Below are 26,862 nucleotides of genomic sequence, written 5' to 3'. Positions count from 1 at the left end.
CTTGAAAACTGAGATGACAACCATTATGCTAGTCTGTTTGTGTGTGTCTGTCTGTGTGGGTTTGGTTGAAATTTCTGTAGATGTGTGTGTATAGATGCTGTGTAGTTAGGAAATAGTTATTTGTAGTTGTGTGTGTGTGTGTGTGTGTGTGTGTGTGTGTGTGTGTGTGTGTGTGTGTGTGTGTGTGTGTGTGTGTGTGTGTGTGTGTGTGTGTTCGTAGTTGACATTATAGGTGGAATGTTGTTTATTAATTGAAAAAGCTATTTTAATGTGTATGTGTGGGAGCCAGGGGAGCTTGTGTTTTCCTTTGTGGGGGTTATGGAGCTTACATGTTGTCTGTCCTGAGTCTTTGGCAGGGTGGCTGAGGGGAGACAGAGACGTGTATGGGACCTGATGGCTGGAGTGATTGCTTTTAGTATTAGGACAGCTACACAGCAAACATGCCACAGCACAGACAGGCTACATCAGCCCTGTGTGTTCCTGAGTCCCAAATGGCACCTTATTCTCTATATCATGCACTATTTAGGGACACATCCTGTGTCTGCCTGCCTGTGCCTCTCTGGAGGAGAAAGAGAACAACACAACTGTCTAGGTGTAGGAGGAATCGCTCTATCATACTCTTTCTCTATCTCTCCAACCGCCATCCGTTGGTATGAGGTTTTTACTGTGGAAAGTTATACTTTTAAATAATATGTCCATAGAACATTCTTCCAAGAGTCTTGATGATCATCCAGGTGCTTCCATGTGCTTTTTGACTAACTTGAGTCAACTTTTTGGACAACATGGGTCCCATTATGTCTGGTGAAAACCTAACACTGCTTTCCACAGTAAGAACCTCATACCAACAGTCAAGCATGGTGGTGGTAGTGGGAGGGTTTGAGGATACTTTGCTGCCTCGGGACCTGGATGACTTGCCTTAATAGAAGGAACCATGAATTCTGCTCTGTATCAGAGAATTCTACAGGAGAATGGCAGGTCATCTGTCTGTGAGCTGAAGCTGAAGTGCAGCTGGGTCATGCAGCAAGACAATGATCAAAAACACACAATCGAATCAACATGAAAATGGCTAAAGCAACAAATTTGAAGTTTTGTAATGGACTAGTCAAAGTCCAGACCTGATCCCAATTGAGATGTTGTGGCAGGACATGAAACGAGCAGTTGATGCTTATAAACTCACAAATGTTGCTGAGTTAAAACAGTTCTACATGCAATAGGGGCCAAAATTCCTCCACAGCGATGTGAGAGACTGATCAACAACTACAGGAAGCTTTTGGTTGCAGTCATTGCAGTTATTGCGTGTAAGGTGGCAATTACTGTTTCACACAGGGGAATTGGGGGTTGCATATAACTTTAATTAAATTATTAAAATAAGTATAATTTTTTTTGTTATTTATAAATTCAGATTCCCTTGATCTAATATTAGGTTTTGGTTAAAGATCTGATTACATTTAGTATCAAAAATATGAAAAAAATTTAAAAAATCAAAGTGGGCAAATGCTTTTTCACGGCAGTGTATCTACGGGATACACTCCAATGAATGAATGGGATATACTGTCGAGATGTCCTAGAGGTGGTAGGAAGATTCTACTAGGCAAAAACTGCTTGGAACGTTGTCCCCCGTTTTTTAGTTATTTATAATCTCAGGTTCCCTTTACCGTGAAATGCTTACTTACAAGCCCATAATCAACAATGCAGTTCAAGAAATGGAGTTTACTAAATATTTACAAAATAAACTAAAGTATTTAAAAATAAATGAAGGTAACACCAAAATAAGAAACACAAGGCAATATACAGGCGGTACCGGTACCGAGTCAATGTGCGGCGCTAGAGGTTAGTCGAGGTAATTTGTACATGTACTGTAGGTAGGGGTAAAGTGACTATGCATAGATAATAAACAGCGAGTAGCAGCAGTGTAAAAACAAAGGAGGGTGGGTGTCAATGTAAATAGTCCAGGTGGCAATTTCATTAATTGTTCAGCAGTCTTATGGCTTGGGGGTAGAAGCTGTTATGGAGCCTTTTGGACCTAGACTTGGCGCTCTGGTACCGCTTGCCGTGTGGGAGCAGAGAGAACAGTCTATGACTTGGGTGACTGGAGTCTTTGATCATTTTTGGGCCCTTCCTCTGACACCGCCTAGTATATAGGTCATGGATGGCAGGAAGCTTGGCCCCAGTGATGTACTGGACTGTACGCACTACCCTCTGTAGCGCCTTACATTCGGATGCCGAGCAGTTGCCATACCAGGCAGTGATGGAACCGGTCAGGATGCTCTCGATGGTGCAGCTGTAAAACTTTTTGAGGATCTGTGGACCCATGCCAAATAATTTCAGTCTCTTGAGGGGGAAAAGGCATTGTTGTGCCCTCTTCACCACTCTCTTGGTGTGTTTGGACTATGATAGTTTGTTGGTGATCTGGACACCAAGGAACTTGAATCTCTCAACCCTCTCCACTACAGCCCCGTTGATGTGAATGGGGGTGTGTTCGGTCCTCCTTTTCTTGTAGTCTACGATCATCTCCTTTGTCTTGCTCACGTTGAGGAAGAGGTTGTTGTCCTGGCACCACACTGCCAGGTCTGCCAGGTCTCTTTTCATCATCTCTCATGCCTTCCGTCACTCACAGCCTTAGTGGATGTGAAGAGACAACAACATTAATATCCCACGGGATCAGACGTCATTTCAATGTCTAGTTTTGATTTACATTTGGTTGAGTTGTCAACTAATGTAAATTCAATGTGAAATCAAAAAAAATGTGACCATATTATTGTATTTAGGTTGAAAGTTCCCTTACGTTCATGACTTTTTTGCAAAGAAAAAGAAGATGAAGAAGAAGACGACAATGAATAAATTAATAAAAGTGAATTCTACTGATCATATCCCCACTAGTCTGAAAGAAAATGTGTTTGTATGAGCTGTCCTTTTACTCTTGTACATAATATTACAACAAATCTACAGTAGCCGGAAACAAGCACAAATGAAACAGCATCAGACAAAACTCTCTCTTCAGGGAATACATTTTTTGTTTATGATACAAACTGCCGTCATAAACAAGATTTTATGTAATGCACTCTCAGGTTTGCTGCTTTTTACAAGGGGACGACCACAAAGAGAATCTGATATAAACAAGAATAAAACTGTATAAAAAATCCTTGAAGGAAAATGGTTGGAGTATGTGATTATGGATCAAATAAAACACTGAATTCTAGAGAGAGAGAGAGAGAGAGAGAGAAACAGAGAGAGAATGAATGCAAGAAAGAAAGAAAGCTTGTCTGGAGAGAACTACAGTAACCTGAATCGACTAGTGCTCATCATTGATTCAGTCATAACATTACGGTGTTGTGTAGAGAAGTAAGTACACACAATAATTTAGTTAACCTCTGTTGTACTGTGTTACAAAATAGAGTATTGATCTCTGCAGCTTTGTGTGTATCTGTCTATCTACCCCCTCCATTAGGGTGTCAGTACTGTGTAGAACAGTGTGAGCAAAGTTAGAGAGCAAATCTGTTACAGATCAGATAAGAGCCCTGATCTGATAGTGTCAGATACGTAATCATCATTAACCATTAATGCCAGGCACCACAGGCTGAAATGACATTTTTGCATCTACTGATCAATTTTGAGATTGGTTGGTATTTTGGTCCATTAATATTAGTATTTTAAAACAGTAAACATAACCATTTCAAAATCTTAAAATGTATGTTTTCTTTAGTTTAATCATACTAGCGTCATAAAAATGTCATGCATTTTAACCACTTTAAAATGGTCATACATCCATCATTTCAAATTCACTATTTTGAATTACAGATAATTTACAAGGGCATTTCATAGATAATGTAACAATCTGGATTATGTGTAGTGACTTAGTTTGAAGAGATGGTGATTGGGTATAAAATAGGTGTGCAACTATGCACATATTTAATGAGACATCACATCATTTGCATATTGTAATAAAATATTTCAGAAAATGTTTAATTTAAAAAAAGTATCATATTTGTGTCTATATTCAACTGGTAAAAGTTGATTGTGATATGATTAAGGGGAAAACATCCCTATTAACCATCTTCTAGAGGTGTGAGACTGGTGTACTCTGAACCAGCAAGTAAATTCAAAGAGAAACAGAACTATACTAATATGCCTGGCATGTTGTGCAGCTGTCATGACGACAATAATATACATTGCCACGTTGAATGACTTTGATCAAATACAATATATTTATAACATATATAAAATAGCCGGAACAGCACAATGGTCATTTATTTTGTGTCTACACTGCCTCGTGGTTGTGTTGAATGGTATACTCTTATCAAAGCGTCATTGTGTACTGGTCAATGGTGTTGCTAGGGTTGTTTTGATACAGCATTATGGTGCATTCCCCTTTGTTCCCCATGTGCTGAAATCATGGACTGCTGGAGTCATGGTTGGGTGGATGGATGGATGAATGGATGCTTTTGCTTAGCTATGTGGAACAGATTCCTCCACCGTCACACCATCCTCACTCCTTCCCATTCTCCCCATCCTCCCCCAACCTCCCCCTCCCCCAGCCTCCCCCTCCCCCAACCTCCCCCAGCCTCCCCACACCCCACACCCCAGCCTCCCACTCCCCCAACCTCCCCCTCCCCCAGCCTCCCCACACCCCAGCTGGCAGAACCAGGTTGACCAGGCACACTGGATATGCCATCAACATGTACATGGTTGGTTAGTCACAGAGGGGCAGTCAAGGTGACATTAGCCGTGCGGCGTGTGCTAACGAAGGAGGTTAGGGTAGAGCGCAAGTGTGCCGTGTGTATGTTGAGGGGTGTGTTACAGTGAGGAGGATGGGAGTTTATGGACCTCAGCTGTTGTGTTACATTGTGTGAGTCTCCTATTCATTGGTCTTCGTCTTCGTCTTGCACCACTATTTACTATCACCATCCGTTGTTGTCCCTAGACTAATAATATACCATTCTCATTCAACCTAATTGACATACTGTAGCTTGTCCCAGAGATAGCAAGGATGGGCAACTTGATGCTAGTGTTAATCATGCTAATGATCCTCACTGTCCATTTCAGGTTAAGTTGTATCTATCCATCTGGTTCTCAATCACTGTTAACCTTCACGACTGACTGAACCGCCCGCCTCCTCCTCTCTCTGTCTACATCCCAAGTGGCACCCTATTCCTTATATAGTGCTCTACTTTTGAACAGGGCACTTAGTGCTTTTGTCAAAAGTAATATCACTATGTAGGAACTATGGTGCCATTTGGGATGCACCTTATCCTTCACCATGCAGCCAGAAAGACAAAACTAATTCAACACTTTCACTTTCAACACTTTTGTCTGTGTCTGTGTCTGTGTCTGTGTCTGTGTCTGTGTCTGTGCGTGTGAGTGTGCGCACATGGTCGTCTTCATCTGTGCGTGCGTATGTGTGTGTGGTGTGCTGCCATGCAAACACAGACAGGGTGTGTTTGAACATGTGCGTGTTAACTTAACCTCTGTCATCCATGGCTTGCCACTCTCTCCATGTCACCAAGTAAACTCCCGGGGAAATTCCTGTCTGATGACAAAACATAGTACTCAATGATTCCCTCGTGTTTCTATATGGCTACAGTGCTAAAGTATATGATTTAAAGATGCCTCTACCTTTAAAGACATGCTCTGGTACTTTGGCGACGAATAAAGTATATTTTAAACCTCCCGCTCTGGGCTGGATGTGTCAATGTGTAGTTCATACATGAATAATCTATGAGCGGAATTTCTCTTCAAAATTCCCTAACTTTCAATAATTTCCCTGGTTTTCCCGATATCCTGGGTTGGAGGTCTCTCGGAATCAGGAGGGGATAAGCAGGAAATGTGGAATCCTCCAACCAGGATATCTGGAAAACAGAGAAATGTATTGAAAGTTCCTGGAATTGTGTAACCATACCGCAATTATCCACAAAATCCCTAGTTTGAAAACAACTGGGTTCTAGCCAATGAACCTCAGCCCCTTGAATTTGAGTGACCAGCGTTATCTAATGAGGTTGCAGGCTGGACCCAACGACCCAGTGGACACAGCAGAGGGAGAGAGAGAGCAATGACGTGGTACACACACTGTATCTGCACATATGTGAAGTAATATGCTCTTTTCTGGGACCACTTTTGACTCATGAGTGCTGCTTTCACAACTACTGGCTAAAAAGTAGACACAATTAACGAATAATATTTTTTTTATCACCTTTCTCTCAGCTGTCCAGGATCAATAAAAGAGATCCTAGTTAACATAGGCTTTTTTCAAGCTCTCTGAGCTCCTGAGATGTTGAGCTGTCTACTATATACAGTACATGTTATCTATTAAAATATACTACATTATTATGTTTCTATTGTCTCTACCACCCTTTAGTAACATTTATTGGTGTAATAAGGTGTGTTATATCCTATACCAGGGATGAGCAAATGTGATGGGGGGGTGGGGGCCACAAAAAACAGAAGTCATTGTGAGGGGCTACAGTGGCTCGTGGGTCTGCATACCGACATCCATACCCTCCCCCCTGTCCCCCCAGCTAGGGAGAAAAACCTTTTAGCGGCCTCCTCGGGACAGCGAAGATAAATAAAACACAATTAAACGTAACCTTCAATTCTGCACATTTGCAATGGGGCTTAGAGAAAATGGTGCAGTTTTAAAGCAAGTTGCTGCAATTCTACACATTGTTTGGAGAGAAGATTTAGCAATTGAATAACTAATTGCATGCATTTCTACTCATTTTATCATGGGGTTGAGAGAAGAATTTGCAGTTTTACAGCTAATTTCCTGCAATTCTATACATTTTGCCATAGGGCGGAGACAAATGTTTGCAGTTTTTAAATATGATAACAGATGATCAATGTGCCCCACGCCAGTCGGTAATTCGACCATTCTTTCTACAAAATTAGATAGCTGGCCGCTAGACTAACTTACCAATCTAAACATTTTTATCTGACATGGGCTAATTGATTGACTGCTGATGCACAACCAAATAATATCTTGTGTATTCTGTTAAGCCCTGTTGCACCAAATATCTTCAATTTTTAATTTATTTAACTAGGCAAGTCAGTTAAGAACAAATTCTTATTTTCAATGACGGCCTAGGAACAGTGGGTTAACTGCCTTGTTCAGGGGCAGAAAGACAGATTTGTACCTTGTCAGCTCAGGGATTCGATCTTGTAACCTTTCAGTTACTAGTCCAACGCTCTAACCTCTAGGCTACGCTGCCGCCCAATACATTGTGTCAAATGAAAAAAGCTAGAAAATAACAGAAAGCATACAGTAGCATCACTTAATACGCCCGGCAATATATCTTCTGTAGTCAAACTATTCTGGTTCTAGTGAATTATGAATTATGATTATGAATTAATCAAACAGAATCAAATTGAGAAGGCCTTGATTTGCTCATTCCACATTTACCCCCAAATTCTGCTCTAATACATTTGAATGGCAGAGGCCTTCTGTTCAACTTCTGAAGGTCTAGCCAGTGGCTGGCTGAGCTAGCTATTTTTTTTCTACCCAGAGACCACCCCAAAGAAATCCTGATTGGATATTTTTTATCTTCAGTATTAACCCTTCTCTTTTCAACACAAACTGAAGAGATGAAATGTACATTTCCGTAGGCCTTCTCTGAAGTAATATCTAACAATAGACAACAATACACAAATCTAAAAGCAAAAGAATGGAACTAAGAAATATGGAAATATTTGGACGAGCAATGTCAGAGTCCGGAGTGTGTGTATATATATATACACAGCATATACAGTTGAAGTCGGAAGTTTACGTACACCTAAGCCAAATACATTTAAACTCAGTGTTTCACAATTCCTGACATTTAATCTTAGTAAAAAATCCCTGTCTTAGGTCAGTTAGGCTCACCACTTTATTCTAAGAATGTGAAATGTCAGAATAATAGTAGAGAGAATGATTCATTTCAGCTTTTATTTCATTCATCACATTCCCAGTGGGTCAGAAGTTTACATACACTCAGTTAGTATTTGGTAGCAATGGCTTAAATTGTTTAACTTGGGTCAAAGGTTTTGGGTAGACTTCCACAAGCTTCCCACAAGAAGTTGGGTGAATTTTGGCCCGTTCCTTCTGACAGAGCTGGTGTAACTGAATCAGGTTTGTAGGCCTTCTTCCTCGCACACGCTTTTTCAGTTCTGCCCACAAATTTTCTATAGGATTGAGGTCAGGGCTTTGTGATTGCCATTCCACTACCTTGACTTTGTTGTCCTTGAGCAATTTTGCCACAACTTTGGAAGTATGCTTGGGGCACTTGTTGATGAAGCCGATGACTGAGGTGGTATATTTCTAAATGCCATTGGATGAATCTTGGAACATATTCCAGTCTGTGCTAGCAAATCAGTCCTGTAGTGTAGCATCCGCGTCATCTGACCACTTCCGCATTGAGCAAGTCACTGGTACTTCCTGTTTTAGTTTTTGCTTGTAAGCAGGAATCAGGAGGATAGAATTATGGTCAGATTTGCCAAATGGAGGGCGAGGGAGAGCTTTGTGTGCATCTCTGTGTGTGGAGTAAATGTGGTCTAGGATTTTTTTTTTTTTGCTGGTTGCACATGTGACATGCTGGTAAAAATTTGGTAAAACTGATTCATGTTTCCGTGCATTAAAGTCCCAGGCCACTAGGAATGCCGCTTCTGTGTGAGCATTTTCTTCTTTGCTTATGGCCTTATAAAGTTGGTTGAGAGTGGTCTTAGTGCCAGCTTTGCTTTGTGGTGGTAAAGCAACGGCTAAGAATAATACAGATGAGAACTCTCTTTGTAGATAGTGTGGTCTACAGCTTATCATAAATAGTCTACCTCAGGCGAGAAATACCTCGAGACTTCTTTTAATATTAGACATTGCGCACCAGCTTTTATTGACAAAAAGACACACACCCCCACCCCTGGTCTTACCAGAGGTAGCGTCTCTGTTCTTTTGGTGCATGGAAAATCCAGCTAGCTCTATATTGTCCGTATCTTCGTTCAGCCACGTCTCGGCGAAACATAAGATGTTACAGTTTTTAATGTCCTGTTGGTAGGATAATCTTAATTGTAGGTCATCATTTTTTTTCTCCAATGATTGCACATTAGCAAGAAGAATGGAAGGCAATAGGAGTTTATTCACTTGCCTCCAGATTCTCAGAAGGGTGCCCGATCTGCGGCCTATTTTCCAGTGTCTTTCTTCATGCAAAAGGCGTGGATCTGGGCCTGTTCCAGTGAAATCAGGATATCCTTCTCGTTGGACTCGTTAAAGGAAAAAGTTTATTCCAGCCCGCAGTGAGTAATCGCTTTTCTGATGTCCAGAAGTTATTTTCGGTCAGACAATATGTATTATGTATATCTGAAGAATATGTGGATAGAATAGTATATGTACAGCAATACTTGAATAAGATGGACTAGAATACAGTATATACATGTACATAGGGCAGCAGCCTCTAAGGTGCGGTTTTGAGTAACCGGGTGGTAGCCGGCTAGTGCCAGTGACTAAGTTCAGGGCATGGTACTGGAGGCCGGCTAGTGATGGCCATTTAACAGTCTGATGGCCTGAGATAGAAGTTGCTCATGGTTCCCCACTGTTATATCCACAACCAGTTCTTAGCCAAACAAGGGATAAGGAAAAGGCATCTAATGATGAAGGATCTCTACTACACTAACAGAACAAAATGCTCTCTGTAGTTTCACAACTTTGAAGCCTAACTCACTCACTGAATTTTTCAGGATTCACAGGGCAAACAAATCCTCTGATTCTTTAGAGAGAGAACCCCTTCTTTTTCTCTGGGCTTTTGTTTTTCCGTTTGACTACTTTATTGTTATTCATGTAGTCTTTTGGTCTGTCACATTGTGCCGCATAAGCTCCTTGAGAGGCTCTCTTCCACCATCTGTCTCAGACTTCCTCTTGGACTGTGTCCCTAATGGCACCCTTTTCCTTTTATAGTGCACTACTGTTGACCAGAGCCCATAAGGAATAGGTTGCCATTTGGGATGCAGCTTGGTTTGCTGAGTTTGTTTTGCATGTAACTGGGCAGTGGAAACGTAGAGAGTAGTAGAGGAGTTGTGGTAGGGGAGTATGGTAGTATCTTTCTGAAGCTGTTCTAACTACTAATTCAAAGCAACAGATCCACTAAATACTGAATCATATCATCTTGAGACTGGATTGAATTGAGTGTGTATACAGTACTGTGTGTCTGTGTGAGTTAGTGTATGCACACTGTGTGTGTGTGCATGTGAAGATTGTGCAAGTATACTGTGTGATAACGGATTTAATTTGATTCATGTTTCAGCAACATATGTTTGTGTTAATATTTCCCATGAAGCAGGATACAGGAAGCAGTGTTGTTATTATTATGAATATCAGTGTGACCTCCTGTGAACTAGTGGAATCATTAGGGTTACTGAACAGCCTAGGAACACTGGTTTTTTAACAGTATGGCTGGTCTTTGATGTTAGGTACATTTACTTCAGTATTGATAACTATTTGTACTCTTACAATAGGATTGAAGACAAGGGTGGTATTCGGATGGTAATTCAGCAATGAAACACTGATCTATTGGATCATAGCATGTAGAAGCAATATAACACAATTGTTGATGGATTTCTGAGCTGTTAATTAAATTGGTACTGTATGTTGTGTTTATAACCTTGGTTTGGTCAGTGGTACTGTATGTTGTGTTGATAACCTTGATTTGGTCAGTGGTACTGTATGTTGTGTTTATAACCTTGGTTTGGTCAGTGGTACTGTATGTTGTGTTTATAACCTTGGTTTGGTCAGTGGTACTGTATGTTGTGTTGATAACCTTGGTTTGGTCAGTGGTACTGTATGTTGTGTTGATAACCTTGGTTTGGTCAGTGGTACTGTATGTTGTGTTTATAACCTTGGTTTGGTCAGTGGTACTGTATGTTGTGTTTATAACCTTGGTTTGGTCAGTGGTACTGTATGTTGTGTTTATAACCTTGGTTTGGTCAGTGGTACTGTATGTTGTGTTGATAACCTTGGTTTGGTCAGTGGTACTGTATGTTGTGTTGATAACCTTGGTTTGGTCAGTGGTACTGTATGTTGTGTTGATAACCTTGGTTTGGTCAGTGGTACTGTATGTTGTGTTTATAACCTTGGTTTGGTCAGTGGTACTGTATGTTGTGTTTATAACCTTAGTTTGGTCAGTGGTACTGTATGTTGTGTTTATAACCTTGGTTTGGTCAGTGGTACTGTATGTTGTGTTTATAACCTTGGTTTGGTCAGTGGTACTGTATGTTGTGTTTATAACCTTGGTTTGGTCAGTGGTACTGTATGTTGTGTTGATAACCTTGGTTTGGTCAGTGGTACTATATGTTGTGTTGATAACCTTGGTTTGGTCAGTGGTACTGTATGTTGTGTTTATAACCTTGGTTTGGTCAGTGGTACTGTATGTTGTGTTGATAACCTTGGTTTGGTCAGTGTACTGTATGTTGTGTTGATAACCTTGGTTTGGTCAGTGATACTGTATGTTGTGTTTATAACCTTGGTTTGGTCAGTGGTACTGTATGTTGTGTTTATAACCTTGGTTTGGTCAGTGGTACTGTATGTTGTGTTTATAACCTTGGTTTGGTCAGTGGTACTGTATGTTGTGTTTATAACCTTGGTTTGGTCAGTGGTACTGTATGTTGTGTTTATAACCTTGGTTTGGTCAGTGGTACTGTATGTTGTGTTTATAACCTTGGTTTGGTCAGTGGTACTGTATGTTGTGTTTATAACCTTGGTTTGGTCAGTGGTACTGTATGTTGTGTTTATAACCTTGGTTTGGTCAGTGGTACTGTATGTTGTGTTGATAACCTTGGTTTGGTCAGTGGTACTGTATGTTGTGTTGATAACCTTGGTTTGGTCAGTGGTACTGTATGTTGTGTTTATAACCTTGGTTTGGTCAGTGGTACTGTATGTTGTGTTGATAACCTTGGTTTGGTCAGTGGTACTGTATGTTGTGTTTATAACCTTGGTTTGGTCAGTGGTACTGTATGTTGTGTTGATAACCTTGGTTTGGTCAGTGATACTGTATGTTGTGTTGATAACCTTGGTTTGGTCAGTGGTACTGTATGTTGTGTTTATAACCTTGGTTTGGTCAGTGGTACTGTATGTTGTGTCTATAACCTTGGTTTGGTCAGTGGTACTGTATGTTGTGTTGATAACCTTGGTTTGGTCAGTGGTACTGTATGTTGTGTCGATAACCTTGGTTTGGTCAGTGGTACTGTATGTTGTGTTGATAACCTTGGTTTGGTCAGTGGTACTGTATGTTGTGTTGATAACCTTGGTTTGGTCAGTGGTACTGTATGTTGTGTTTATAACCTTGGTTTGGTCAGTGGTACTGTATGTTGTGTTGATAACCTTGGTTTGGTCAGTGGTACTGTATGTTGTGTTGATAACCTTGGTTTGGTCAGTGGTACTGTATGTTGTGTTGATAACCTTGGTTTGGTCAGTGGTACTGTATGTTGTGTTTATAAACTTGGTTTGGTCAGTGGTACTGTATGTTGTGTTTATAACCTTGGTTTGGTCAGTGGTACTGTATGTTGTGTTGATAACCTTGGTTTGGTCAGTGGTACTGTATGTTGTGTTTATAACCTTGGTTTGGTCAGTGGTACTGTATGTTGTGTTGATAACCTTGGTTTGGTCAGTGGTACTGTATGTTGTGTTTATAACCTTGGTTTGGTCAGTGATACTGTATGTTGTGTTTATAACCTTGGTTTGGTCAGTGGTACTGTATGTTGTGTTTATAACCTTGGTTTGGTCAGTGATACTGTATGTTGTGTTTATAACCTTGGTTTGGTCAGTGGTACTGTATGTTGTGTTGATAACCTTGGTTTGGTCAGTGATACTGTATGTTGTGTTTATAACCTTGGTTTGGTCAGTGGTACTGTATGTTGTGTTTATAACCTTGGTTTGGTCAGTGGTACTGTATGTTGTGTTGATAACCTTGGTTTGGTCAGTGGTACTGTATGTTGTGTTTATAACCTTGGTTTGGTCAGTGGTACTGTATTACATTTACATTTAAGTCATTTAGCAGACGCTCTTATCCAGAGCTCTTATCCCTGTGTTGACAACAGATAGTCTATGATATGCCTCTAGTCTCCCTGTGTTGACAACATATATTCTCTGATATGCCTCTAGTCTCCCTGTGTTGACAACAGATATTCTATGATATGCCTCTAGTCTCCCTGTGTTGACAACAGATAGTCTATGATATACCTCTAGTCTCCCTGTGTTGACAACAGATATTCTCTGATATGCCTCTAGTCTCCCTGTGTTGACAACAGATAGTCTATGATATACCTCTAGTCTCCCTTTGTTGACAAGATATATTCTATGATAAGCCTCTAGTCTCCCTGTGTTGACAACATTTACATTTACATTTAAGTCATTTAGCAGACGCTCTTATCCAGAGCGACTTACAAATTGGTGCATTCACCTTATGACCTCCAGTGGAACAGTAGTGCATCTAAATCTTTTCAGGGGAGGGGGTGAGAGGGATTACTTTATCCTATCCTAGGTATTCCTTAAAGAGGTGGGGTTTCAGGTGTCTCCGGAAGGTGGTGATTGACTCCGCTGTCCTGGCGTCGTGAGGGAGTTTGTTCCACCATTGGAGGGCCAGAGCAGCGAACAGTTTTGACTGGGCTGAGCGGGAACTGTACTTCCTCAGTGGTAGGGAGGCGAGCAGGCCAGAGGTGGATGAACGCAGTGCCCTTGTTTGGGTGTAGGGCCTGATCAGAGCCTGGAGGTACTGAGGTGCCGTTCCCCTCACAGCTCCGTAGGCAAGCACCATGGTCTTGTAGCGGATGCGAGCTTCAACTGGAAGCCAGTGGAGGGAGCGGAGGAGCGGGGTGACGTGAGAGAACTTGGGAAGGTTGAACACCAGACGGGCTGCGGCGTTCTGGATGAGTTGTAGGGGTTTAATGGCACAGGCAGGGAGCCCAGCCAACAGCGAGTTGCAGTAATCCAGACGGGAGATGACAAGTGCCTGGATTAGGACCTGCGCCGCTTCCTGTGTGAGGCAGGGTCGTACTCTGCGGATGTTGTAGAGCATGAACCTACAGGAACGGGCCACCGCCTTGATGTTAGTTGAGAACGACAGGGTGTTGTCCAGGATCACGCCAAGGTTCTTAGCGCTCTGGGAGGAGGACACAATGGAGTTGTCAACCGTGATGGCGAGATCATGGAACGGGCAGTCCTTCCCGGGAGGAAGAGCAGCTCCGTCTTGCCGAGGTTCAGCTTGAGGTGGTGATCCGTCATCCACACGGATATGTCTGCCAGACATGCAGAGATGCGATTCGCCACCTGGTCATCAGAAGGGGGAAAGGAGAAGATTAATTGTGTGTCGTCTGCATAGCAATGATAGGAGAGACCATGTGAGGTTATGACAGAGCCAAGTGACTTGGTGTATAGCGAGAATAGCAGAGGGCCTAGAACAGAGCCCTGGGGGACACCAGTGGTGAGAGCACGTGGTGTGGAGACGGATTCTCGCCACGCCACCTGGTAGGAGCGACCTGTCAGGTAGGACGCAATCCAAGCGTGGGCCGCGCCGGAGATGCCCAACTCGGAGAGTTGAGGGTGGAGAGGAGGATCTGATGGTTCACAGTATCGAAGGCAGCCGATAGGTCTAGAAGGATGAGAGCAGAGGAGAGAGAGTTAGCTTTAGCAGTGCGGAGCGCCTCCGTGATACAGAGAAGAGCAGTCTCAGTTGAATGACTAGTCTTGAAACCTGACTGATTTGGATCAAGAAGGTCATTCTGAGAGAGATAGCGGGAGAGCTGGCCAAGGACGGCACGTTCAAGAGTTTTGGAGAGAAAAGAAAGAAGGGATACTGGTCTGTAGTTGTTGACATCGGAGGGATCGAGTGTAGGTTTTTCAGAAGGGGTGCAACTCTCGCTCTCTTGAAGACGGAAGGGACGTAGCCAGCGGTCAGGGATGAGTTGATGAGCGAGGTGAGGTAAGGGAGAAGGTCTCCGGAAATGGTCTGGAGAAGAGAGGAGGGGATAGGGTCAAGCGGGCAGGTTGTTGGGCGGCCGGCCGTCACAAGACGCGAGATTTCATCTGGAGAGAGAGGGAGAAAGAGGTCAGAGCACAGGGTAGGGCAGTGTGAGCAGAACCAGCGGTGTCGTTTGACTTAGCAAACGAGGATCGGATGTCGTCGACCTTCTTTTCAAAATGGTTGACGAAGTCATCTGCAGAGAGGAGGAGGGGGAGGGGGAGGAGGATTCAGGAGGGAGGAGAAGGTTGCAAAGAGCTTCCTAGGGTTAGAGGCAGATGCTTGGAATTTAGAGTGGTAGAAAGTGGCTTTAGCAGCAGAGAGAGAAAAGGAAAATGTAGAGAGGAGGGAGTGAAAGGATGTCAGGTCCGCAGGGAGGCGAGTTTTCCTCCATTTCCGCTCGGCTGCCCGGAGCCCTGTTCTGTGAGCTCGCAATGAGTCGTCGAGCCACGGAGCGGGAGGGGAGGACCGAGCCGGCCTGGAGGATAGGGGACATAGAGAGTCAAAGGATGCAGAAAGGGAGGAGAGGAGGGTTGAGGAGGCAGAATCAGGAGATAGGTTGGAGAAGGTTTGAGCAGAGGGAAGAGATGATAGGATGGAAGAGGAGAGAGTAGCGGGGGAGAGAGAGCGAAGGTTGGGACGGCGCGATACCATCCGAGTAGGGGCAGTGTGGGAAGTGTTGGATGAGAGCGAGAGGGAAAAGGATACAAGGTAGTGGTCGGAGACTTGGAGGGGAGTTGCAACGAGGTTAGTGGAAGAACAGCATCTAGTAAAGATGAGGTCGAGCGTATTTCCTGCCTTGTGAGTAGGGGGAAGGTGAGAGGGTGAGGTCAAAAGAGGAGAGGAGTGGAAAGAAGGAGGCAGAGAGGAATGAGTCAAAGGTAGGCGTGGGGAGGTTAAAGTCGCCCAGAACTGTGAGAGGTGAGCCGTCCTCAGGAAAGGAGCTTATCAAGGCATCAAGCTCATTGATGAACTCTCCGAGGGAACCTGGAGGGCGATAAATGATAAGGATGTTAAGCTTGAAAGGGCTGGTAACTGTGACAGCATGGAATTCAAAGGAGGCGATAGACAGATGGGTAAGGGGAGAAAGAGAGAATGACCACTTGGGAGAGATGAGGATCCCGGTGCCACCACCCCGCTGACCAGAAGCTCTCGGGGTGTGCGAGAACACGTGGGCAGACGAAGAGAGAGCAGTAGGAGTAGCAGTGTTGTCTGTGGTGATCCATGTTTCCGTCAGTGCCAAGAAGTCGAGGGACTGGAGGGAGACATAGGCGGAGATGAACTCTGCCTTGTTGGCCGCAGATCGGCAGTTCCAGAGGCTACCGGAGACCTGGAACTCCACGTGGGTCGTGCGCTGGGACCACCAGATTAGGGTGGCCGCGGCCACGCGGTGTGGAGCGTTTGTATGGTCTGTGCAGAGAGGAGAGAACAGGGATAGACAGACACATAGTTGACAGGCTACACAAGAGGCTACGCTAATGCAAAGGAGATTGGAATGACAAGTGGACACACGTCACGAGTGTTCAGAAAGTTAAGCTTACGTAGCAAGAATCTTATTGACTAAAATGATTAAAATGATACAGTACTGCTGAAGTAGGCTAGCTGGCAGAGGCTGCGTTGTTGACTATGTAGGCTAGCTGGCATTGGCTGCGTTGTTGACACTACACTAATCAAGTCGTTCCGTTGAGTGTAATAGTTTCTACTGTGCTGCTATTCGGGGCTAGCTGGCAGTGTTGATTACGTTACGTTGCGTTAAAAGAACGACAATAGCTGGCTAGCTAACCTAGGAAATCGCTCTAGACTACACGATTATCTTTGATACAAAGACGGCTATGTAGCTAGCTATGTAGCTAGCTACGATCAAACAAATCAAGCCGTTGTACTGTAATGAAATGAAATGAAAAATGTGATACTACCTGTGGAGCGAAGCGAAATGCGACCGGATTGTTGAGTGCAGAAGTTCTGTTCGGTAGACGTTGGCTAGCTGTTGGCTAGCTAGCAGAGTCTCCTATGTTAAGGACGACATAAAACTACACACTCTAAACTACACAATTATCTTGGGTACGAAGACAGCAAAGACAACTATGTAGCTAGCTAACACTACACTAATCAAGTCGTTCAGTTGAGTGTAATAGTTGTGCTGCTAATCGGTAGACGGTGGACTAGCTAACGGTGGACGTTAGCTAGCTGGCTAGCTGCAGGGCAGTGTAGACTGCGTTAGGATGACGAAATACGATAATTACGCAATTATCTATGATACAAAGACGGCTATGTAGCTAGCTAAGAAGAAATTGCTAAGATTAGACAAATCAAACCGTTGTACTATAATGAAATGTAATGAAATGTAATACTACCTGCGGACCGAGTGCAGATGCGACCGCTCGCTCCAACCCGGAAGTCGCTGTATGATGTGTTGATAACCTTGGTTTGGTCAGTGGTACTGTATGTTGTGTTTATAACCTTGGTTTGGTCAGTGATACTGTATGTTGTGTTTATAACCTTGGTTTGGTCAGTGGTACTGTATGTTGTGTTTATAACCTTGGTTTGGTCAGTGATACTGTATGTTGTGTTTATAACCTTGGTTTGGTCAGTGGTACTGTATGTTGTGTTGATAACCTTGGTTTGGTCAGTGGTACTGTATGTTGTGTTGATAACCTTGATTTGGTCAGTGGTACTGTATGTTGTGTTTATAACCTTGGTTTGGTCAGTGGTACTGTATGTTGTGTTTATAACCTTGGTTTGGTCAGTGGTACTGTATGTTGTGTTTATAACCTTGGTTTGGTCAGTGGTACTGTATGTTGTGTTTATAACCTTGGTTTGGTCAGTGGTACTGTATGTTGTGTTTATAACCTTGGTTTGGTCAGTGGTACTGTATGTTGTGTTTATAACCTTGGTTTGGTCAGTGGTACTGTATGTTGTGTTTATAACCTTGGTTTGGTCAGTGGTACTGTATGTTGTAAACAATATTGTAAGCAGATTTTACATTGCTATCTTGAATTTCTTCCATCTGGCTTCTTGACCTTGTAGTGGAGAGATCATCTACTACCCTCACCCAGGGGTCAAGGACTGCACCCACGCCCTGACGAACATAATACAAACCTGACCACTTAACCCCCACTGGAACAGTGCATATGCTACCCCCTCTCTGCACCGTCCTTCCTCCTTCCCTCTCTGAAACTCAGATTAATTTTTACTTTGGCCAATGGAGTTTTGCTACAGTATATCCACTTTATTTTCCCTTGCACTGGAATGAATACTGTATATGTGAGAGATGGAGAGAAGAGAGCAGAGAGAAAGAAAGAACGGAGAAGAGAAGCGAAGAGAGGCGAGAGAGGAAAGACGAGGAGAAGGGAGAGAGATGAGCAGAGGAGAGGACACATGGGAGGAGGAGAAGGGAGACAGGATGGGTAAAATAGAATAGGAAATCAGGATGGGGAATGGGGAGACATGCTATAGACTAGAGTTGTTTAATGCTCTTTGGTCCTGGCCTGGCTGGTGGGTGTGTTTATGTGTGTTTTCGACCTTGTGCCTCTCAGCATTTCTCTGGTCTCATCTCACCGGGCCTGACAAAAGACTCACCTCTCTCTACCTCTTCTACATATCTCTGTCTCTCTGGGATTCACTCTCTCTCTCACTTTCTCTCTCTCTAGCTCTCTCTCTGCCTCTCTCCCTCTAGCACATCTCTCTCCATTAACTCACACTTGCTGTTTCCCTCCCACTCTCTCTCTCTTCTCTCTCTTTCTCCTCACCCTGATAAGAGCAGAGATTTGTGTGTTCTGTCATTTGATCTTGTTTTTGTTCTTATCTGTGTAATATGATACCACCTCTTATTACTGTACAACCCAACAGTACCTGTAGGAATTCTTGTTAATATGCCTTCATCATGTGCTCTACAGAAGATAGAATAATTGTTTACAACTCATTGGTGGATGTAATTTGTATTTCCTTGTACGAGCCACTTTAGAACCAAATATAGAACCCGACTGCACGACAGCGATAGTTCTATCTCAATATGTATGATGTAGATTAAGAAAGGAATACAATAACCTAAGTGGTGTATGTATGTGTGTGTGTGTGTGTGTGTGTGTGTGTGTGTGTGTGTGTGTGTGTGTGTGTGTGTGTGTGTGTGTGTGTGTGTGTGTGTGTGTGTGTGTGTGTGTGCTTGCGTGCATACATGTGCACATTTCTGTGTGTGTGTGTGCTTGGGTACATACTTATGCACGTTTGTGTGTGTGTGTGTGCATATGTGGATTTATTTACCCATTGAGTGTGTGTCACGCAGACACAGCAGCAGGCGTTTGATTATAGGTCCTCATAACTCTAATACCATGCCCTAGTAAATCAAGGGAGCGACATATTGACTGCATATTTATATAGAACAGGGCTAATCACGGATGCTAACTGCTTAAAACGGTCTTCTCTGTCAAGAGTTAATGAAGCCTCAACCATAAACCTCTCACCCTGCTCTCCAGACCTGGGTTCAAATACTTCAGCGGTGCTTGATTGAGCTTGCCTTGCTTTCCAGACCAATAGACAAGTCCTGAAACTGCATATCCCGCCTATCTGGCACTGCAGGCAGGCTAAAGCAAATTCTCATTGTATTTGAACATATTTTTGTTAGTATTTGAACACAGGTCTGCTCCTCTTTACCTTGTCACTGCCTACATCTCAAGAGGAACAAGGTGTATCTGGAAGGAGAATGCAGCATTCTTTCTCCAAGGTCCTCGTGCAAATGATCAACATGTTCCCACATACATCCAGCAATTTTCTTATTGAAACCCAATGTCCAGTGACGTATCTGTGGCATTGTAAAGTGGACAGGCTCAGATATAGACACAGTGCATGTTGAATCGTTGGGGAAGTGAAGGGGGAGGGGGAGAGGAGACAAGAGTATGGGGAAGAAGGGGGATTGGACAGAGGATAGTGGCATAGAGAAGCATCAGACATGAGAGGAGAGAACAGAGGAGGAAGGGATGAGGAGAGTTGAGAAGTGAAGAGAGGGGGATTGAAGAGGAGAAGAGGCGGAGCCTGAGAATGCAGTAGCATGCTGGGAGTCGCTACTCATTTACTCTCCATTAGGCCTTTGCTACACACTGTGGCACTACGACACACACACACACACTACACGGTACAACACACACACACACCTCATGGTATGACACACGGCATCAGTGGGCAGTCGGTGTCTCCCCAGTGGACAGCAGCAGCAGGCTCTGTTCTGGCAGTAGCCAGGGTGGACAGAGAGGGAGGGTGTCGAGGCCCAAGCAAGGCTTTACGCCTAATAATCCAGTTATTTCAGATCCAGTCATCATTTCACACTTGACTGCCTGAGGAGCTACTAATGGGTGTTACATTGAAGCCAGCCGCCTCTCTCTGTCTCTGTCTCTGTTTGTGTGCTTGCATATGTACATACATACAGTGCCTTCAGAAAGTATTCAGAATCCTTGACTTTTTCCTTTTTCTAAAATGGATTCAATATATTTATATTTTCAGACCCTTTGCTATGAGACTCGAAATTGAGCTCACTTGCATCCTGTTTCCATTGATCATCCTTGAGATGTTTGTACAACTTGGAGTCCACCTGTGGTAAATTCAATTGATTGGACATGATTTGGAAAGGCACACACCTGTCTATATAAGGTCCCCCAGTTGACAGTGCATGTCAGAGAAAAAACAAAGCCATGAGGTTGAATGAATTTTCCGTAGAACTACGAGACAGGATTGTGTCGAGGAACAGATCTGGGAAAGGGTACCAAAACATTTCTGCAACATTGAAGGTCCCCAAGAACACAGTGGCCTTCATCATTCTTAAATGGAAGAAGTTTGGAACCACCAAGACTCTTCATAGAGCTGGCTGCCTGGCAAAACTGAGCAATCGGGGAGGAAGGGCCTTTTTGGTAGAGTGGCCAACGGAAGCAACTCCTCAGTAAAAGGCATATGACAGCCCGCTTGGAGTTTGCCAAAAGGCACCTAAAGGACTTGCAGACCATGAGAAACAAGATTCTCTGGTCTGATGAAACCAAGATTGAACTCTTTGACCTGAATGCCAAGCGTCACGTCTGGAGGAAACCCGGCACCATCCCTACGGTGAAGCATGGTGGTGCCAGCATCATGCTGTAGGGATATTTCAGCGGCAGGGACTGGGAGACTAATCAGGATCGAGGCAAAGATGAACAGTGCAATGTACAGAGAGATCCATGATGAAAACCTGCTCCAGAGCATTCAGGGCCTCAGACTGGGGTGAACGTTCACCTTCCAACAGGACAATGACCCAAAGCACACAGCCAAGACAACACAGATTGGCTTCGGGACAAGTTGATGAATGTCCTTGAGTGGCCCAGCCACAGCCCAGACTTGAGCCGTGCAGCAACGCACCCCATCTAACCTGACAGAGCTTGAGAGGATCTTCAGAGAAGAATGGGAGAAACTCCCCAATTACAGGTTTGCCAAGCTTGTAGCGTCATACCCAAGAAGACTCGATGCTGTAATCGCTGTCAAAGGTGCTTCAGTAAAGGGTCTGAATACTTATGTAATTGTAATTTTCTCATTTTTTTATTTTATAAATCAGCAACATTTCTAAAAAGCTGTTGTGGCTTTGTCATTAGGGGGGATTGTGTGTAGATTGATGAGAAAAAACAATATAATATAAAACAAACACAATATAATTAATTTATAATAATGCTGCAATGTAACAAAATGTGGAAAAAGTCAAGATGTCTGAATACTTTCCGAAGGCACTGTACATACATGCACATTTTGTGTGTGTGTGTGTGTTTGCGTGCTTACATATGTACACACACATTTGTGTGTGTTGTCGTGCATGCCTACTCAAGCTATTTTTCTGCCACTTGAGTTAATGGTTGTGTGCACTCAGGATCTACTGTAGCAGCCACATCACCACTTGTCTTAGCCCAGGGAAGGCCCCATATTATTCCATATTATTCTGTCTGTCTCTAATAGCTTTTTGTCTTGGTATCTGTGACTCCCCCCCCATCAGAATGCCCAGTGCTATCTGTTAACACGTTTGACCAGACCACCATCCACTATTTGACATTGTTGATAAGTTTCCAAATGGGAGATAGCTGCTGCTGCAGTGAGTCAGGCAGCCACACAGACACAGCCGTCAGGATGCTGACAGTCAGACGAGGCTGTAGCAGAGTGCTTGGATTCCATTTGTTCCCAGAAAGCAAAGTGGAGTGATGCAAACAGATAAACAGAACAATATGCCACAGGTCAGAAAGACCGCACCACTACACAGATGAGAAAGAAAGGCGTTGAGAGGGAGGAAGAGAGAAGAGAAGAGAGGAAGAAAAGCAAAGGGAGGGAGGGGGGAGAGAGGAAAGGAAGAGAGAGAAGAAAGAATAGGCATTAGGAGCGGTAGGGAGGGATGGAGGGAGGGGTGGATGGAGGGGAGGTGGAGGGAGGGATAGAGGGATGAGGTGAATGAGTAGGGGCATCAAATCAATACAGCACATTTCAGTCATGGAATATTTACTACACAACAGATATAAGACAAAAAACTAAAGTATAACAATGAAAACTGAACCACTAAAAAGCACCCTAAGGAAAAGCAAAGCTTTAAAATATGTCCACAGTTTCGGTCCCCCCTCAGCTTCTCTGGCAGGCTATTCCAAAGGCTGGGGGCATAATAACTAAAGGCTTCCTCTCCATGCCTCTTGGTCCTAGGCTTTTGGATAGTTAAAGGCCAGTGCCAGAGGACCTGAGGGACCTACTGGGTACATAACTCAAAAGCATGTCTGACACGTATTGGGTGCACAATTGTGGATGGATTTAAAAACCAATAGAATAATCTTAAAATTACTTTTAATACTCACAGGCAGCCAGTGCAGACTTTAAAACCGGTATAATGTGTGCTCTCCGTCTGGTCTTGGTGCAGCATTCTGTATGTTTTGCAGTTGACCAATGGCTTTCTTGGGTAGACCAGACAGGGGAGCATGACAGTAGTCAAGCCTGCTTGTAATAAAAGCATGGATGAGACTCTCTGTATCCACCTAATAGAAGCGGCCGCACCCTGGCAATCTTTATCAGGTAGTAAAATATATTTGTGTGATTCGAAATTGAGTTCAGAATGAAAAATAACACCTAGGTTTTATCTTTATTCTCCATTAATTAAAATGTGTGTCCAGATTCTTTGTCTGTGCTTTGACTCCAACAATAAATACCTCAGTCTTGTCTTTATTTAGCTGGAGGAATTTGTGATCCATCCAAGTATTTAAATTACTAACACAGTCTAATAATTTATCCGTGGAGCTAAAATCCTCTGGTGACACAGAAATGTAAAGTTGTGTATCGTCTGTGTAGCAGTGAAAATCAATGCTGTGCTTTCTGATAACGCTGCCAAGGGGTAACATACTGTATATAAACTGAATAGTACCGGACCTAAAATCTAACCTTGTGGAACGCCACATTTGTTATGTATTTTCTCTGACAAAAAAACTCTTGACCGGTTGAATAGGACCTGAACCAATTTAGAACTGGACCGGAGAGGCCAACCTACCTCTCTACTCTGTCAAGAAGTACATAATGGTCAACAGTGTCGAATGCAGCTCTGAAATCCAGGAGTACAAGGACAGAGTGTCACGGCCGTTGAATGAAGAGGACCGAGTGTACATATTCCTTTATTTGTATGATGCCGACACAAACCATAAACAATCCAAACCCAACCGTGAGGCTATAGTGCCGACAAACAAAGACAACTTCCCACAAAGACAGGTGGGAAAAGGGCTACCTAAGTATGGTTCTCAATCAGAGACAACGATAGACAGCTGTCCCTGATTGAGAACCCTACCCGGCCAAACATAGAAATACAACTAATAGAACATAGAATATCCACCCCAAATCATACCCCGACCAAACCAAATAGAGACATAAAAAGGATCTCTAAAGGCAGGGCGTGACACAGACAGCTGTTTGGCATCTGTGTTGGAGCTAAGATAATTTATCACTTTATTAACTAAGGCTGTCTGTGCTGTTTTGGGCCCGAAAACCAGATAGGATTTTTTTTAAATACAGTTGGCACTTAAAAAAATATTTAGATGTTTGAAAACAAATTTCTCCAGAATTTAGCTTAAGAATGAAAGTTTGTAGATTGGCTGGAAATTGCTAAAAGCTGAATAATCTAGATTACTTTTCTTCAGAAGGAGTTTCACCATAGCAGTTTTTAGTGCAGTGGGGAAGGTGCCTGTGAACAGGGAGTGATTAACAATAGCTTGCACTTTTTCAGATATGCAATTAAAAACTGTTTTGAAGAAGGTGGTGGGAGGTGGTGGGGATAGGATCGAGAAGGCAGGTAGAAGGCTTAAGATGTGATATCACTTTCCTGAGCATGGCTGTGTCAGCCAGGGAAAATAAATCCCTAGTGCCAGTGCGTGGTAGGCTAGGGGACATATCAAACTTCTCATCGGGTCTTGCTTGACTGATACCCAGATACCCAGCCTAATGTTTGTTTGCTTATCTCTGAAATATGCCTCAAAATTCTATTAAGCTATATAGAATTGTTTTAAGGTCATACCAAGGATAATTTTGCTATTTGATTCAGATTTGTAAATTCCCTTGAATTATCAAAAAAATATATATATATATATATATTTGTTGAAAAATTGTATTTGGCCTTACTGCTATTAATCACTACATGGGACAATAGATCGTCCCCCCCAAAAAAAACATCTAAAGGAAGTTTGTTCTGAAGTGTCTATGCTCTACCTGAGAGCCATAAGAAAGATCAGGACACTTTTTGTACACATTTTTTTTTACATGTATTTAACCTTATTTTTGCCATTTAACAGTCTCCATACAGTATATACTGTACTTCCATAAGTTGTTCAACGAGTACTGGAGGACAACCAACATGTACGTCTTCGGGAGAGTCTCACCTTTACACGGAGAGGTCATATTAGTGTGTAGCCCAAACTGTTTTGACAATACAGACAGAAGAAAACTTCAACAAGCATTTCTCAACGGCTGGCCATGCCTTCCGCCTGGCTACTCCAACCTCGGCCAACAGCTCCCCCCCCCCAGCTACTCGCCCAAGCCTCTCCAGGTTCTCCTTTACCCAAATCCAGATAGCAGATGTTCTGAAAGAGCTACAAAACCTGGACCCTTACAAATCAGCTGGGCTTGACAATTTGGACCCTCTATTTCTGAAACTATCCGCCGCCATTGTCGCAACCCCTATTACCAGCCTGTTCAAACTCTCTTTCATATCGTCTGAGATCCCCAAGGATTGGAAATCTGCCTCAGTCATCCCCCTCTTCAAAGGGGGAGACACCCTGGACCCAAACTGTTACAGACCTATATCCATCCTGCCCTGCCTATCTAAGGTCTTCGAAAGCCAAGTCAACAAACAGGTCACTGACCATCTCGAATCCCACCGTACCTTCTCCGCTGTGCAATCTGGTTTCCGAGCCGGTCAGGGGTGCACCTCAGCCACGCTCAAGGTACTAAACGATATCATAACCGCCATCGATAAAAGACAGTACTGTGCAGCCGTCTTCATCGACCTTGCCAAGGCTTTCGACTCTGTCAATCACCATATTCTTATCGGCAGACTCAGTAGCCTCGGTTTTTCTGATGACTGCTGTGCCTGGTTCACCAACTACTTTGCAGACAGAGTTCAGTGTGTCAAATCGGAGGGCATGCTGTCCGGTCCTCTGGCAGTCTCTATGGGGGTGCCACAGGGTTCAATTCTCGGGCCGACTCTTTTCTCTGTATATATCAATGATGTTGCTCTTGCTGCGGGCGATTCCCTGATCCACCTCTACGCAGACGACACCATTCTATATACTTCCGGCCCGTCCTTGGACACTGTGCTATCTAACCTCCAAACAAGCTTCAATGCCATACAACACTCCTCCCGTGGTCTCCAACTGCTCTTAAACGCTAGTAAAACCAAATGCATGCTTTTCAACCGTTCGCTGCCTACACCCGCACGCCTGACTAGCATCACCACCCTGGATGGTTCCGACCTTGAATATGTGGACATCTATAAGTACCTAGGTGTCTGGCTAGACTGTAAACTCTCCTTCCAGACTCATATGAAACATCTCCAATCGAAAATCTAATCTAGAGTCGGCTTTCTATTCCGCAACAAAGCCTCCTTCACTCACGCCGCCAAACTTACCCTAGTAAAACTGACTATCCTACCGATCCTCAACTTCGGCGATGTCATCTACAAAATAGCTTCCAACACTCTACTCAGCAAACTGGATGCAGTTTATCACAGTGCCATCCGTTTTGTCACTAAAGCACCTTATACCACCCACCACTGCGACCTGTATGCTCTAGTCGGCTGGCCCTCGCTACATATTCGTCGCCAGACCCACTGGCTCCAGGTTATCTTCAAGTCCATGCTAGGTAAAGCTCCGCCTTATCTCAGTTCACTGGTCACGATGGCAACACCCGCCCGTAGCACACGCTCCAGCAGGTGTATCTCACTGATCATCCCTAAAGCCAACACCTCATTTGGCTGCCTTTCGTTCCAGTTCTCTGCTGCCTGTGACTGGAACAAATTGCAAAAATCGCTGAAGTTGGAGACTTATCTCCCTCACCAACTTCAAACATCTGCTATCTGAGCAGCTAACCGATCGCAGCAGCTGTACATAGTCTATCGGTAAATAGCCCACCCATTTTTACCTACCTCATCCCCATACTGTTTTTATTTATTTACTTTTCTGCTCTTTTGCACACCAATATCTCTACCTGTACATGACCATCTGATCATTTATCACTCCAGTGTTAATCTGCAAAATTGTAATTATTCGCCTACCTCCTCATGCCTTTTGCACACAATGTATATAGACTCTCTTTTTTTTCTACTGTGTTATTGACTTGTTAATTGTTTACTCCATGTGTAACTCTGTGTTGTCTGTTCACACTGCTA

This window comes from Oncorhynchus nerka, linkage group LG1, assembly GCF_034236695.1.
Source record: "Oncorhynchus nerka isolate Pitt River linkage group LG1, Oner_Uvic_2.0, whole genome shotgun sequence".
Lineage (NCBI taxonomy): Eukaryota > Metazoa > Chordata > Actinopteri > Salmoniformes > Salmonidae > Oncorhynchus > Oncorhynchus nerka.
Note: the sequence above shows the minus strand (reverse complement) of the source record.